The following is a 12,269-nucleotide window of genomic DNA, read 5'->3' as shown; positions in this document are numbered from 1 at the left end:
GGTTTGCTGAGCACCAGTGGTGCATACCAATTTACAGGTTCGCCTCTGAGATCATTTACCTACTAAGGAAACATCAGGTCCAGGGCATTTTATTCCCCTTATTAGGATCTATTTGAAAATGATTTGAGTTCACATAGACTAGAGGCTGAGGATTAAAGCAGCCCTTTCAATCAACTGGATTTCTCTCCCTGTTACATTTAAAGACCTTTTCTTGATTTTGAAGAGTCTCGTTGGCATATATTAAAAATATGGGTGTTTTGTTTTAGACCAGACATGATTTCACTGGAATTGGGAATTTCTGTTAAGAAACTCTCTCAACCAACTGAGATTGGCACCTGCTCAACAATTTCCTCTTAGAGAGCTACTAGGGGGCACTCAGAGGTTAAATGACCGGCCCTGGGTCACAAAAACTGTGCGGGTCAAAGGCTGGGCTTGATCTCTTGTCTGCTTGGCATTTGCTAGAGGCTCCTCATCCACTAGGCCAGGCTGACTCTCAGACTATTTTTTTTTTGGAGGTGGGGGATATTTAAATAAATAGGAAGTAGATTCACAATTAAGCTATAACAGCATCTGAAAGGTGAACAGTCTCCGGAAGGCTGACTGATGAGAGCAAGGTGTCAGGTCTGATCTTCAGAGATCACAAACTTGCCTATGACAAAGAACGGGTCTAAGAAGACAGCTATGATCCCTTTCTATCTCCTGGTCACCCTTGTCTTTGATGCTACTGCTGTTTTGAATTTTATTTATTTCATTCTGAACTTATAAAAGAAGCATTTCCATAATACAGTAGAACAGAAAAAAGATGATTGTATATGAACCTACAAATTTTGTTATGTACAACTTTTAAAATATATAATATAAATCCTTTTAAATATATAATAAAATTATCATATAGCTTTCTTTTTTTTCTTCCTTCCCCTTTCCCCCACTCTAGAGATGGCTGCCATTAGCCATCTGTAGGTGTGTGTGTGTGTGCGTGCGTGTGTGCATATCTACATCTAAAACCTTTCGATCTGTACTTCTGTTTATCAATTCTTTCTCTTGATGCAGAGAGCATCTTCCTTCATACACCCTTTGTAGTTAATTTGGATATTTATAATCATGAAAGTCACTCTTCAAACAATATTGTCGTTACCATATGCAACATTCTCTTGGTTGTGCTCGTTTCACTCTTTGCCATTCCCTTCAAGTCTCTCCAGGTTTTCCTAAGATCGTTGAGCTCATCATTTTTATAGCACAGTAGTATTCCACCACAATCACATATCACAACTTGTTCAGTCATTCCTCAATTAATGTCATTTCCAGTTCTTTGCCACTACAAAAAGAGCTGCTTTAAATATTTTGGAACATATAGGTTCTTTTTCCCTAATCATCTTAGGAAACAGACCTAATGGAGATATTGCTGGGTCAAAGGATATAGGCAATTTAATAACTCTTCGGGCATAATTCCAGATGCTCTCCAAAATGGATGGATCAGTTCACAGTTCCACCAACAGTGAATTAGTGTCCCAGTTTTTCCACATTCCCTCCAACATTTGTCTTCGGAGTTGACAGAGAACCATAGTATATTAGGGTGAAAAAGTTCCTTAGAGACGGTCTCTTCCAGTTTCTTCATTTTGAGATGAGAACATTTAGTCTCAAAGAGGTAAATTATTCACTCACAGTCCCATAGGTAGTAAATAGTGAAGCTCTGACTTGAATCCTGGTCTCCTCACTCCCACTCTACCATATTACATTCACTTAGAAAAGAACAGCATGTTAGAACAGAAAGAACCCTCAGAGATTATCTAGTCCAACTCTATTACAAATATTATTATCTATCACTATATTACAGATAAGGATTGAGGTCTAGGGAAGCCAAAGCCTTTTTTCAGGATCCTACAGCTAGTAAATATCATACAGACTCAAATACTAGCCTTCAGTTTCAGGTCCAGTGTTCTTTCCACGATGTGGTAATGCCTCTTTGGGCCTGTATGCCAAAGGAAAAGGAAAATAGCTTCAGGCTTTTCATAGGATCTAGCTTCTTCACTAAAGAATGTTTGATAGAAGCTATTTGGTTCTGCAGCCTCAGAGTTTCAAAATTGGAAGGGAGCTCAGCAGTTAACTAGTTCAAAGCAACCTCAGAGAAGTCATTTTGTAGTCCAGAAGTCCAAAAGAATCCAGATTCAGAATCTCCAAGATAATACAGTCTTCCCTGACCTGAAGAACTAAAAATGAAAGAATAAGTTTGGAACATTGTTCATAGCGCTTCTTGTTTTTTCTTTTTCATTGTAAGATCCCTTAGATTTTGAATTCACGTAGGAATAGGCCTAGGTGTACAAAAAAACATGAGCTAAGCAGCCCTGTCTATGCTCTATGCACACTAGTGGTGGGAGGGGTACTTGGAAAGGGCACATGCACATGTGAGATATACGGTGGTGTTCTTTATGTCCTTCATGCTCGAAGAAAACCACAATGACATCACTAGTTGCGGTCAAGGTACAGAGATCTAAAGCATCTCCCCCAGGTCAGGCACAAATAATCCACATGAAGATTTGGAGTGGTGATGTCTCTAAAGTGTACTTCTCATGTTTGTTTTGTTATTGCGATTCTGCTTTGCTCATAAAGCACAGTGCCTTCTTTGATGTGGGCACACTATGCTGGGCTGTCCTGTGCCAGTGTCTCTAACATCGCATTCCCAAGCTCTTCAGAGAGACCTTGAGAGTGGCCTTGTATCACTTCTTCTGTCTTCTATGTGAGTGCTTGCCTTGTATGAGTTCTCCATAATATAATCTTTTAGGCAAATGGATATTTGGCATTCAAACAACATTGCCAGCCTACCAGAGTTGTACTCTCTGCAGTAGAGTTTAAATGCTTGGCAGTTTAGCTCAAGAAAGGACCTCAGTATCCATACCTTATCCCACCAGGTGATCTTCACAATCTTCCTCAAACAGTTGAAATGGAAATAATTCAGTTTCTTGGTAGATTTCACAGGCATTCAATGAAGTCAGCACAATGGTTCTGTAGACCTTTAGTTGGGTAGGCAGCTTAATGCCTCTTCTCTCCCACACTTTCCTTCAGAACTTAAAAAACACGGAATTACCTCTGGCAATGTGTGTGTCAATCTGATCATCTTTGTGGACTTAGTGAACTCATCCACAGCATTCAAAATTTCTCCATTTGCTATAACTAATGGGGTTCCACACATGGATGGTACTGGTGGAGAACCTCTGTTTTCTTGGTGTTGATTGTCAGGTCAAAATTAGCGTAAGCAGCAAATAGCTCAATACTCTGTTGTATCTTAGCTTCAGATGCCGCATTGAGTGCATAATCATCTTGCAAACAAAAAGTCGCACACTAACTTTCCCTCCACTCTAGTCTTGGCTTGTAACCATTTCAAGCTAAATAATTTACCATCAGTGGGGTAGCACACCTTGATGCCACTTTTGCTGTCATTAACAGAGCTTGACGATATTGCTGAAAACATGCTAAAAAGCAAAGAAGCAAGCACGCAGCCCTGCTTCACTCCACCGGTCACTGGGAGAAGACAAGAGCATTGTCCATTATCTGGAACCCATGCAAACATGCCATGATGGAACTGGCATTCAACATTGGTGAACTCCTCCAGGCAACCAGATTTTGCCAACCAAATACATATGTGTGTTATTAAAAAGACAATGCAGGAAATATTTTCTGGGATTCGATAGTCTATCAAATACAATTTATTCTTAAATTGTTTTTTACTATGATCTCAACAAATATCAAAAAAAAAAGGCAAGGGGAAGATGGCTTTCCATATACATAATAAACAAAAAGAGAATTGTACATGAAACTATACAGCTCCATCATCTTTCTTTTCTTTTAAAATATATTCTAAATTCAACATGTGACTTTCAAAGTTGCCCTGCTTGTGCTTATTTCACTCTTCCTTTTCCTCTTTCCTTTGTACACTATACATTTAATAAGAAAGTATACTACTTATACAAAACCAAATTTCCTTGTGTTTTCAATATACGGAGCACTGTCTACCCTAGTGTCACTGTGTATATAAATATCTTATAATGCCACAAATTTCATCTCTTGGCATCCAATGGACAACAGTAAAGAACTTCTTGAAAATTTAGACCACAGTTGAAGGAGATGCTGAGCATAACGTCTTTATTTCTTGTAGGAAGATTGGTATTCTTCTAAGCTAAACTTCTCGAATCCCCTATATCCTGTTAGTTGCCGAATTCTTCCTGGCTCTTCCTTTGATCCATGACTTCAATTCACTTAACCTCCATTTCTGTTGAATCAGCCCAGTCTATGTTACCTTGTCCTCATATTTAGATTATCAAAAAACTAGAATATTGTCCAGAGAACAGCAACGAGGTGGGTGAAGAGGCCTTAGGTTCAAGCTGTGTGAGGATTATTTGAAGGAAATCAGAATGTTTAGCCTGGAAAAGAGGAGACTTGGAGGGACTTTCATAGCTGTATTCAAAGATTTGAAAGACTATGTGTTAAACTTATTCTCCTTCTCCCTAGAAGGCAAAACCAGAAGCAGTGAGTGAAAGAATTGCCGTAGCCAGAAGTGGACTAGTTTGACCTGGGAGGTAGTAGGTTCTTCATGATGAAAGGTATTCAAAGAAAGCCTAAAAGACCACTTCTGGGGTATGCGGTAGAGGGGCTCTTTGGATGGACTGGATGACTTCTGAGGTCTCTGGCAACTTTGGGCTGCTGGAAATGGAGATGTTTACCTGGTCTATTATTCACAGGGTGTAGCTGATTGCCAGGGAAACGCTGAGATAAAACAGCGCAGTATCTTTGTCTGGTTACTGAAACTTCCTACACATCTGAAAATAGGGACTTACAGATGTGCAGAGGGCTCACATAAACGCTCATGAGATGGAAACTACTGTGTTCTGACTTGGTGGAAATAATACATGTGGAAGCCAAATCCAGCTGCCAACAGATTGCCTTGGGATATGTTTTACAGCCAGGCAATGAACTCATTTGTTATTGGTGGAAAGGAAGAGCCTTGCAGACCAGGCTCTTCTGTCTATGGGCCAGCAATGGGGTTAACTCAGGCCTTACCTCTTACTTATGGGAGATAACAAGAAGCTTTGGAGCAAAACAACAACTCTAAAACTCCAACGAGTTCACTTGTTTGAATGACGGCTTCTAATTAGAATTCTCTTAAAGTATTTCAAGGACTGTCACATGTACAAGGCATTAGACCTTTTTGCCCTGAGGGCAGAACAAGACCTAATGGCAGAAGTCATCAGGAGTGTGATTTCCAGTCAATAAAAGGAAATTTTTCCAACAACTGGAGTTTCACCAAAGCAGGATAGGCTGTCTAGAGGAACAGTGAGTTCCCTGGTCCAAGAGATCTTCAAGTACAAGCTGGATGATGCTTGTTTAGTGGTTCCAGGCTGGGCCTCACTCAGGGCAGTCCCCTGGGAGCTTATATCCAGTATTACAGTGAAATGAGACAGTCACCTAGCTTGCATCCGCTCTTCAGTACAAGGTGGTTAAATGTTCAGTGTGATACCTTGGAACTGGAAAATTATGTATATTATGTATATATAATATGTGTATATTTATACATATATGTATGTATTTATAGTTTTGTTGACTGTCTAGTCCTAAGAAAGTGATAGGGAAAATGTTAATCATGTAAATTTAACTTTTTTTTTGTTCAGAGGCAACTTGCTCCGGGTTACGTAGCCAAGCGTTTGAGGTCAGATTTGAACTCAGATTCTCCTGACTCTAGGGCCAGTGCTCTATGTACTGTGCCCCTTAGCTGCCCCTAAATTTAACTTTACAGTATGTTGTACATACATTTTTTTAGAGCCAGTTGTTAAACATCTCTCAGCAACTTTTGCTTATATGTCATTCAATGGTTAACGACAGGAGATTTACTTAGCCATATCAGTAGATTATTCAACAGGGAAAGGCACTGAGGATAGCTAAAGTTTATTTAGCTAAGAGAAACTCCCTTGACTGAGTTGCCCATTATTTTTCCACCAGTTAAACATCAGAGCAGGTTCCTCGAGTGCTTTGTGTCTTCTTTGTACTCAATGAGGAAGTGATTCTGAGCCAACTTTGTCCCTTAAGTCAACCATGTCTCAAGGATAGTCCCAATACCAATTAAGGAAAAAGTGGCCATAACTTGTATGAGGACTTGGGTTAGGATATTGCTCCCACCACACTGGAGATGTTGTGGAGGGGATTCCTACTTCAATCAGATAGCCTTTGATGATTCTGTGGATTTCTATCATTTTTACATGGGGCATGGATTCTTTCTATTTGGTCATTCTAGAAAGGAAAGCACAGGAAGCTCTGGCACTAGTGTCCCCATTATGGAAGCCTGAGGCTATGTGTAGTTCAAAGCTTATGTAAAGAACCTTCTCTGAATGACTTGAGAAGAGGACTTGAAAGGCCAAGAGAGGAAAGACTGCTTGGGGTTTGAATTTCCTGGAGAAGAGCTATGTCCCGAAGCTGACCTACTTTTGAATGTAGGATGCCAGAGGGATCTGCTTTATTCATCATGTTTTACTCCCATAAGGATTCTGGGTTCATCTGAGAGTCAAGGGTAGAAAATGAAGCAAGGAAAAGACCAAAGGCAAGGGGAAAAGATTTTTGGCATGATGGTTTTTTATTGTTGTCCAGTCATGTCTGACTCTTTGTGACTCCATTGGGGGTTTTCTTGGCAGAGATACCAGAGTGGTTTGGCATTTCCTTCTCCAGCTCATTTTACAGATGAGGAAACTGAGGCAAACAGGGTAAAGTGACTTGCCCAGGGTCATACAGCTGAATCCAGATTTGAACTCAGAAAGACAAATCTTCCTAACTCCAGGTCTGACATTTTCACCACAATCAGTGGTTCCTGCCACTAGTGTTCAGTCTTCAAGAGCATTTAAAACCTGAGTTCATGGACACTTCAGAAAGTACCCTCCATGGAATCATACTTATAGAATGTAAGAAGGTAAAAGGGAGCTTGGAGGACATCTATCCCCATTCCCTCTTCATTAGATGAATGAAATAAGATATTCCAGTGGGGGGACAGATTTAATTGTTAGAAAAGTATTGGTAGTACTGAGCTGAATCATGACACCTAACCTCTCCCCATTACCCCTAATTGTCCCCTCAGGAGCTATGTAGAACATAGTGTTATTAGTGAGGTGATAGTTTTTCCTTCAGAGTTTGTTTCATCATTCTGACAAAGAATGCCAGGCTAAAAGGACTGTGCCCTTGTCTATAAGAAGACTCTTCATTGCTCCCAGTGAGACATTGCCTTACAATGGTGGATTGTAACCATGAGGGTTGAAAATCAAGACATAATTCCCATTCATTGGTTATTTATGTGAAAAGAGTCCTAAAAGGCAAATTATTTTATCCAGAAAGGTTTTAGTTCATGGTGTCTTGGCAAGATCCAGCCAGCTTCTGTTCTCCATGTAGAATTAATCTACAGAAACAATGACCTTGAATCACTCAGAGTTATTCTATGGAATGTTAGAGTTGGAAGAAATCCCTAAGATGAACTAGCCCAACATCTACATTTGACAGGTGAGAGACTGCAGGGCTGGGAGGTCACACATTATCAAAGAATCAACAGTCAGTGTGTGGAAAAGATAGGATTAGAACTCAGTTTTCCTGACTCGCAGGCCCATATCATTTCCAATGAACTAGTTCCTGACTGCCTCTTCTCCATTGGCTGGAAAGAGTAGGTGTCTTTCAGGAGTCTGTAGGCTCTGACTTTGAGGTCAGCTAAAAGTGAGGCAAGGACTGATGTCCTACTTTAAATACTAAAGTGGATATTCAAATCAGGGATTAACATCCCAGGTGGTTCTGGGTAGCAACCTTTGACATCTGTCAGGATGGTGGTAGGGTGGTAGGAAAGGAGCACAAGCATATTAAAATATAATAGTTTTTAGACAGTGAGCTTGAATTTGTCTTTTGATAAAAACAAAGAAAAAATAAGCAAAAAAAAAATAGGGGTTCAAATTGCTCAAATTATGACATGTAGTTAAAAAGTCAGTCCATTGAGTAAGTGCACCTCTCCATGCTTATTTCTCTCTCTAGGTTCTGTCTCTTTCTCCATCTCTATCTCTGCCTCAGTCTCTATTATTTTTCTCTTTTAGCCTCTATTTCTGCTGAAAGTACATAGATCTATGTATGAATCATACAGAAAGTGTCCTAGGTCCAGAATTGAATGATAGGTAGAGCTCAAGCTGAATCACATTTGAAAAATTGTTCATCGAATGATCCACTATGGCTGGAAATCATGCATCTCAAAAAATTTTTTAAATGTAAAAAACCTAAAGGATGATGGAAAAACACATGGTGAGAGGACACAGGTTTTAACATGTTCCCAATGATGACTCATGTGCCAGAAGCAGTGCAAAAGAAATTTTTTTTAAAAAAGAGGTGGACTAGTTGTGTAGAGAGAAAGAGGAGTAGTAAAGGGATATTCTGAGGGATGAATTTATACTTCCAAGGTCAAGAAACAAGAAAGAAGTCTCTAATGCATTGGGGCAGTATTGTAGAGGAGTCATGAAAATACAAGACGTCCCAAAAGTTTTAGTGTTGTTTTAAGCTATTAATAGGTTAGTGGCTTAGAACTTTAACAGCTTGCAAAGCTTCAATAACTTCAAACAGCATAAGACTTTTGGAACATCCTGTATTTTCCATGAAACACTGGGCACAGTGATGCCCAGCAGCAGTTCCAGGTCTTGAGGGAGCCCAAAGCTAGTGAATGTCTTGAGCTTAGGAGTTCTGAGCAGATCAGTTGGCCCCACTGACTTAGGCATTAATATGGAGGACCTCAAGGATCAGTGGGGCTGCCAAGATCAATGTTTGTGCTGGTGAAAGGTTAGCCCCTGGAACTTCCCTGAAAAGTGCTCCACTTCTTATTCTTGGAGAATAAGTTCTGCATTCAAGATAACCAATTCCTGCTTCTAAATATATATATCTCCCTGCTGCCTGAGAGAATTTTGTAGCAAATCTTTGCCTTACTTCAATATTACTAAGAATCTGTGATTTCATTTTTGCAGGCACTTCCTCCATTAGCTTAGGTTACAACCAGGGTAATATATATATATATAAAATGTGTGTATATGTGCATATATAAAACATATAAGCACATGCATGTATATGCATAGTGTGTACATGTATACATGGATAGATACATTTACATACAAATATATACATACATGCATATACACATGTGTTTGTGTGTTTATATGTGTACACACATACACATACATGCATAACTATATGTATATACAAATATACATATATGTATATGTATAGTGTGTAAATGTATGTACTCACACATATGCATATATACAAATACAATATACACACATATGTGTGTACATGCCTATGTGTTATATGTCTATACATATATACATACACACATAACTCTCTATACATACATACATACATATTCATCAAGCTGTTCATTAAACATGTATCAGCACACCACTGGCCAGAACCCGTCCATCCCTTCCAGCTCTGTGTGACTCTTGTACATTTCTTTCCATAAATCTTCCACTGAGTCCCTCCTCCATGCTGGAGGCCTTCTGGTTCATGCTGGCTTTTTCTGATATTTCCTGAACACCAATACAATAACTAGACTGTCCTTCTGCTATCCATTAGTCTTGCTGCATGACTGGCCAACCTCATTTTCCGGTCCTACGGGGCCCCAATGTTTTCTCTTATAGCACTTCTTAATAATAATACCTTTCATTTACATAGCACTTAAAGCACTTTACCAACACCATCTCATTTGCTTCTCATAATAATCCTGTGAAGTGGGTGCTATCATTATCCCCATTTTACAGTGGAGGAACAAGACATAGAGGGAGATTAATTGCTGTCCCCAGGGTCACAGAGTTAGTATTTGTTTGAGGCTGAGTTTGAATTCTGGTCTTCCTAGACCCATGTCCACTGCTACTACCTACATATCATTGCTGGTAATAGATTTCCATCGACCAACACCAATGGTGAATCTTTCTAGTTCCCACTGAGTTACCTGAAACTTTAATTTTTTTGAGATTGAAGTGTTGCATGACCCATAACCCAAGTGACATCACCAGGTGAACATGAGGAAGGACTACCATTTCATCAGTTTGGGACACTCCTGGTGTGAGAACTCCCTTTACCAACTCACATAGAAACTCACTTTCTTGGGAATTGTTTGAATTCAGAGTTACACACCTGGTAATTGCTAGAGGTGAGATTTGAACACAGTTTTTCTTGACTCTAAACTGAGCGTTTTATCAATTATGTCATGGTTTAGCTTGATCTCCTTTTTGATTCTGACCCAAGGCATATGTATTCATAATCTAACTCAATAGGTTGCCCATTCAACTGCATGTAATAGTCAGGGCAACATTCATCATTTATTTCATTTTTCCCTCTTGTGCAGCTAGACAATCTGTATCTTGTTGTCTTTTTATAGTATTTCTTTGTCAATCTCCACCCAACTCAAGTCTTCCTCCAATGTCTCATTTTGGCATGGAGATTGGTCCAGGGCTCTCAAAGACAGCACTGACATAGCTTTAGAAGGTTCTAGCAAGGTTTAGACTCTAAGCTGCAGAGGAAGAGCTCATGAGAGGACAGTGTACGTGTCATCTGAGGATCAGCCTGGCTGGCGCAGAGGTTCATCACCAGATGTTGTCATTTACAGCAGCTCTCAATGATTATCTATGAGACGACAGAGGGGCTGTAACTTTCAGTTGGTGGAGCAATTACCTTTACTAATTAAATCGCAAATCCTTGAAGAATGAAAAAAATATTTAAATCATCAGAATACATTACTAACATTTTAAAATGTCTTCACTTTGACTTCAGACAAAACTTGACATAAAATGTACTTTTGCAGCCAATTTCTGAGTACCTGGTTATTATGGGAAGGAAGGATAAATGGCCTGAAAGTAACAAGAGTGATACGACTTCTAAAAGCAAAGAAACAAGATGACTTTCCACGAGTCACTCATTGAGAGACCTGCACGCACAGCCAGCTCTGCCAGACCAGGAAGATTTCCAAACATGCCTGACCAAGTCCTCGGGAAACCATGATGCTTAGATCCCAGAATGCAAAGCCCACTTGCTGAAATGCCAGACTCCTTTCTACTCACTTTTTTTAAAGGGCATTAATAAAGCATTTTAAAACCTATTTATCATTAAGAAACTTGAGGTTAGGTATGGATTGCCAGTGCATTTTTTTTTTTTACCCCAGTGTAACTAGGTCAAGAGCTGGAAAGTCCCTTAAAAATGGTTTGCCAAGCCAGCCTAAGTGATAAATTCTCTTTGGAATGTTCCTGTAGTCCAGTTCCCAAGTCCTGTTTTCTTCAGCAGTTCCTTATTAAAAGGAACGTCTACCTAAGCAAGAGAGTGAATTTTCAAGCACTTGAGGATCTTACAAGTGCCACTTCCCTGCTTTTTCAGAAACTCACATTTGGCACAACTGGCCCTTATTCCAAAGAAGTAAAAGCAGGCCTGTTGTCTTAGGACCTTCTTTGTGGCTTTTCAAAGTGGAGCTGGACCTTATCACTGCTTGAAACTCCTGCCTAATGGAGTGCTTGGCAAAGCCAGATGTGTGTTTTACTTACTGCTTGACCCCCTCTGAGTCCTGGAGGTTGAATTGTTATAATTCCATAGCTGTATATTTTCCACTGAGTGGGCATGCTGAGATGGCACCAGGTACCCAGAGCTAAGTGACTGTAATTTTCAGATTCCCATTTGGGCTCCTCTAAGGTGTGTAGGCCCAAGACACGGCCTTGAAAGCAGGCCTGGCCAAAATCTCTTGCTTTCAGCTTTGGGGACTTCAGAACCCAGAAAGCTGTTGATAAATTAGAAAAGGTGGAAAAGGAAGCAGCACCAATGGTTAAGAGCCTGCGAAGGATTTACGAGTCAAGATTAAAGGGGTTGGTAGAGGGGTCGTTTGGCTAAGGAAGGACTCAGGTGAGGGAGAAGCATAAGAAGTCTATAAATATCTGTATCATGAAAAATTCTCTCACTGTGAAAACCGAAGGCTGTAGGAGCATTGTCTCTGTGGAGGGGCAGGAGGAGAGGGAAATGCTTTTTCTTTAAAATGTTTAAAAATAGATGGATAGAGGATTTATTACAGGAAACAATAAAGTGATGGCAAGAAGCAAAGACTCAATGACCTTTAAGGGTTTTTTTTCCAACTCACTTTCATAATCTGGTTCCTTCCTTATTACAAGTCATGGCAGGCCTTGGATAGAAACTCCCTCTGCACATGAGCTTGTAATTAGGCTTCCACCTCCAGAAGTTCTTGG

Source organism: Notamacropus eugenii, chromosome 4 (assembly GCF_028372415.1).
Source record: "Notamacropus eugenii isolate mMacEug1 chromosome 4, mMacEug1.pri_v2, whole genome shotgun sequence".
NCBI lineage: Eukaryota > Metazoa > Chordata > Mammalia > Diprotodontia > Macropodidae > Notamacropus > Notamacropus eugenii.
The sequence above is the reverse complement of the archived record's forward strand: the minus strand, read 5'-3'. Positions refer to the sequence as shown.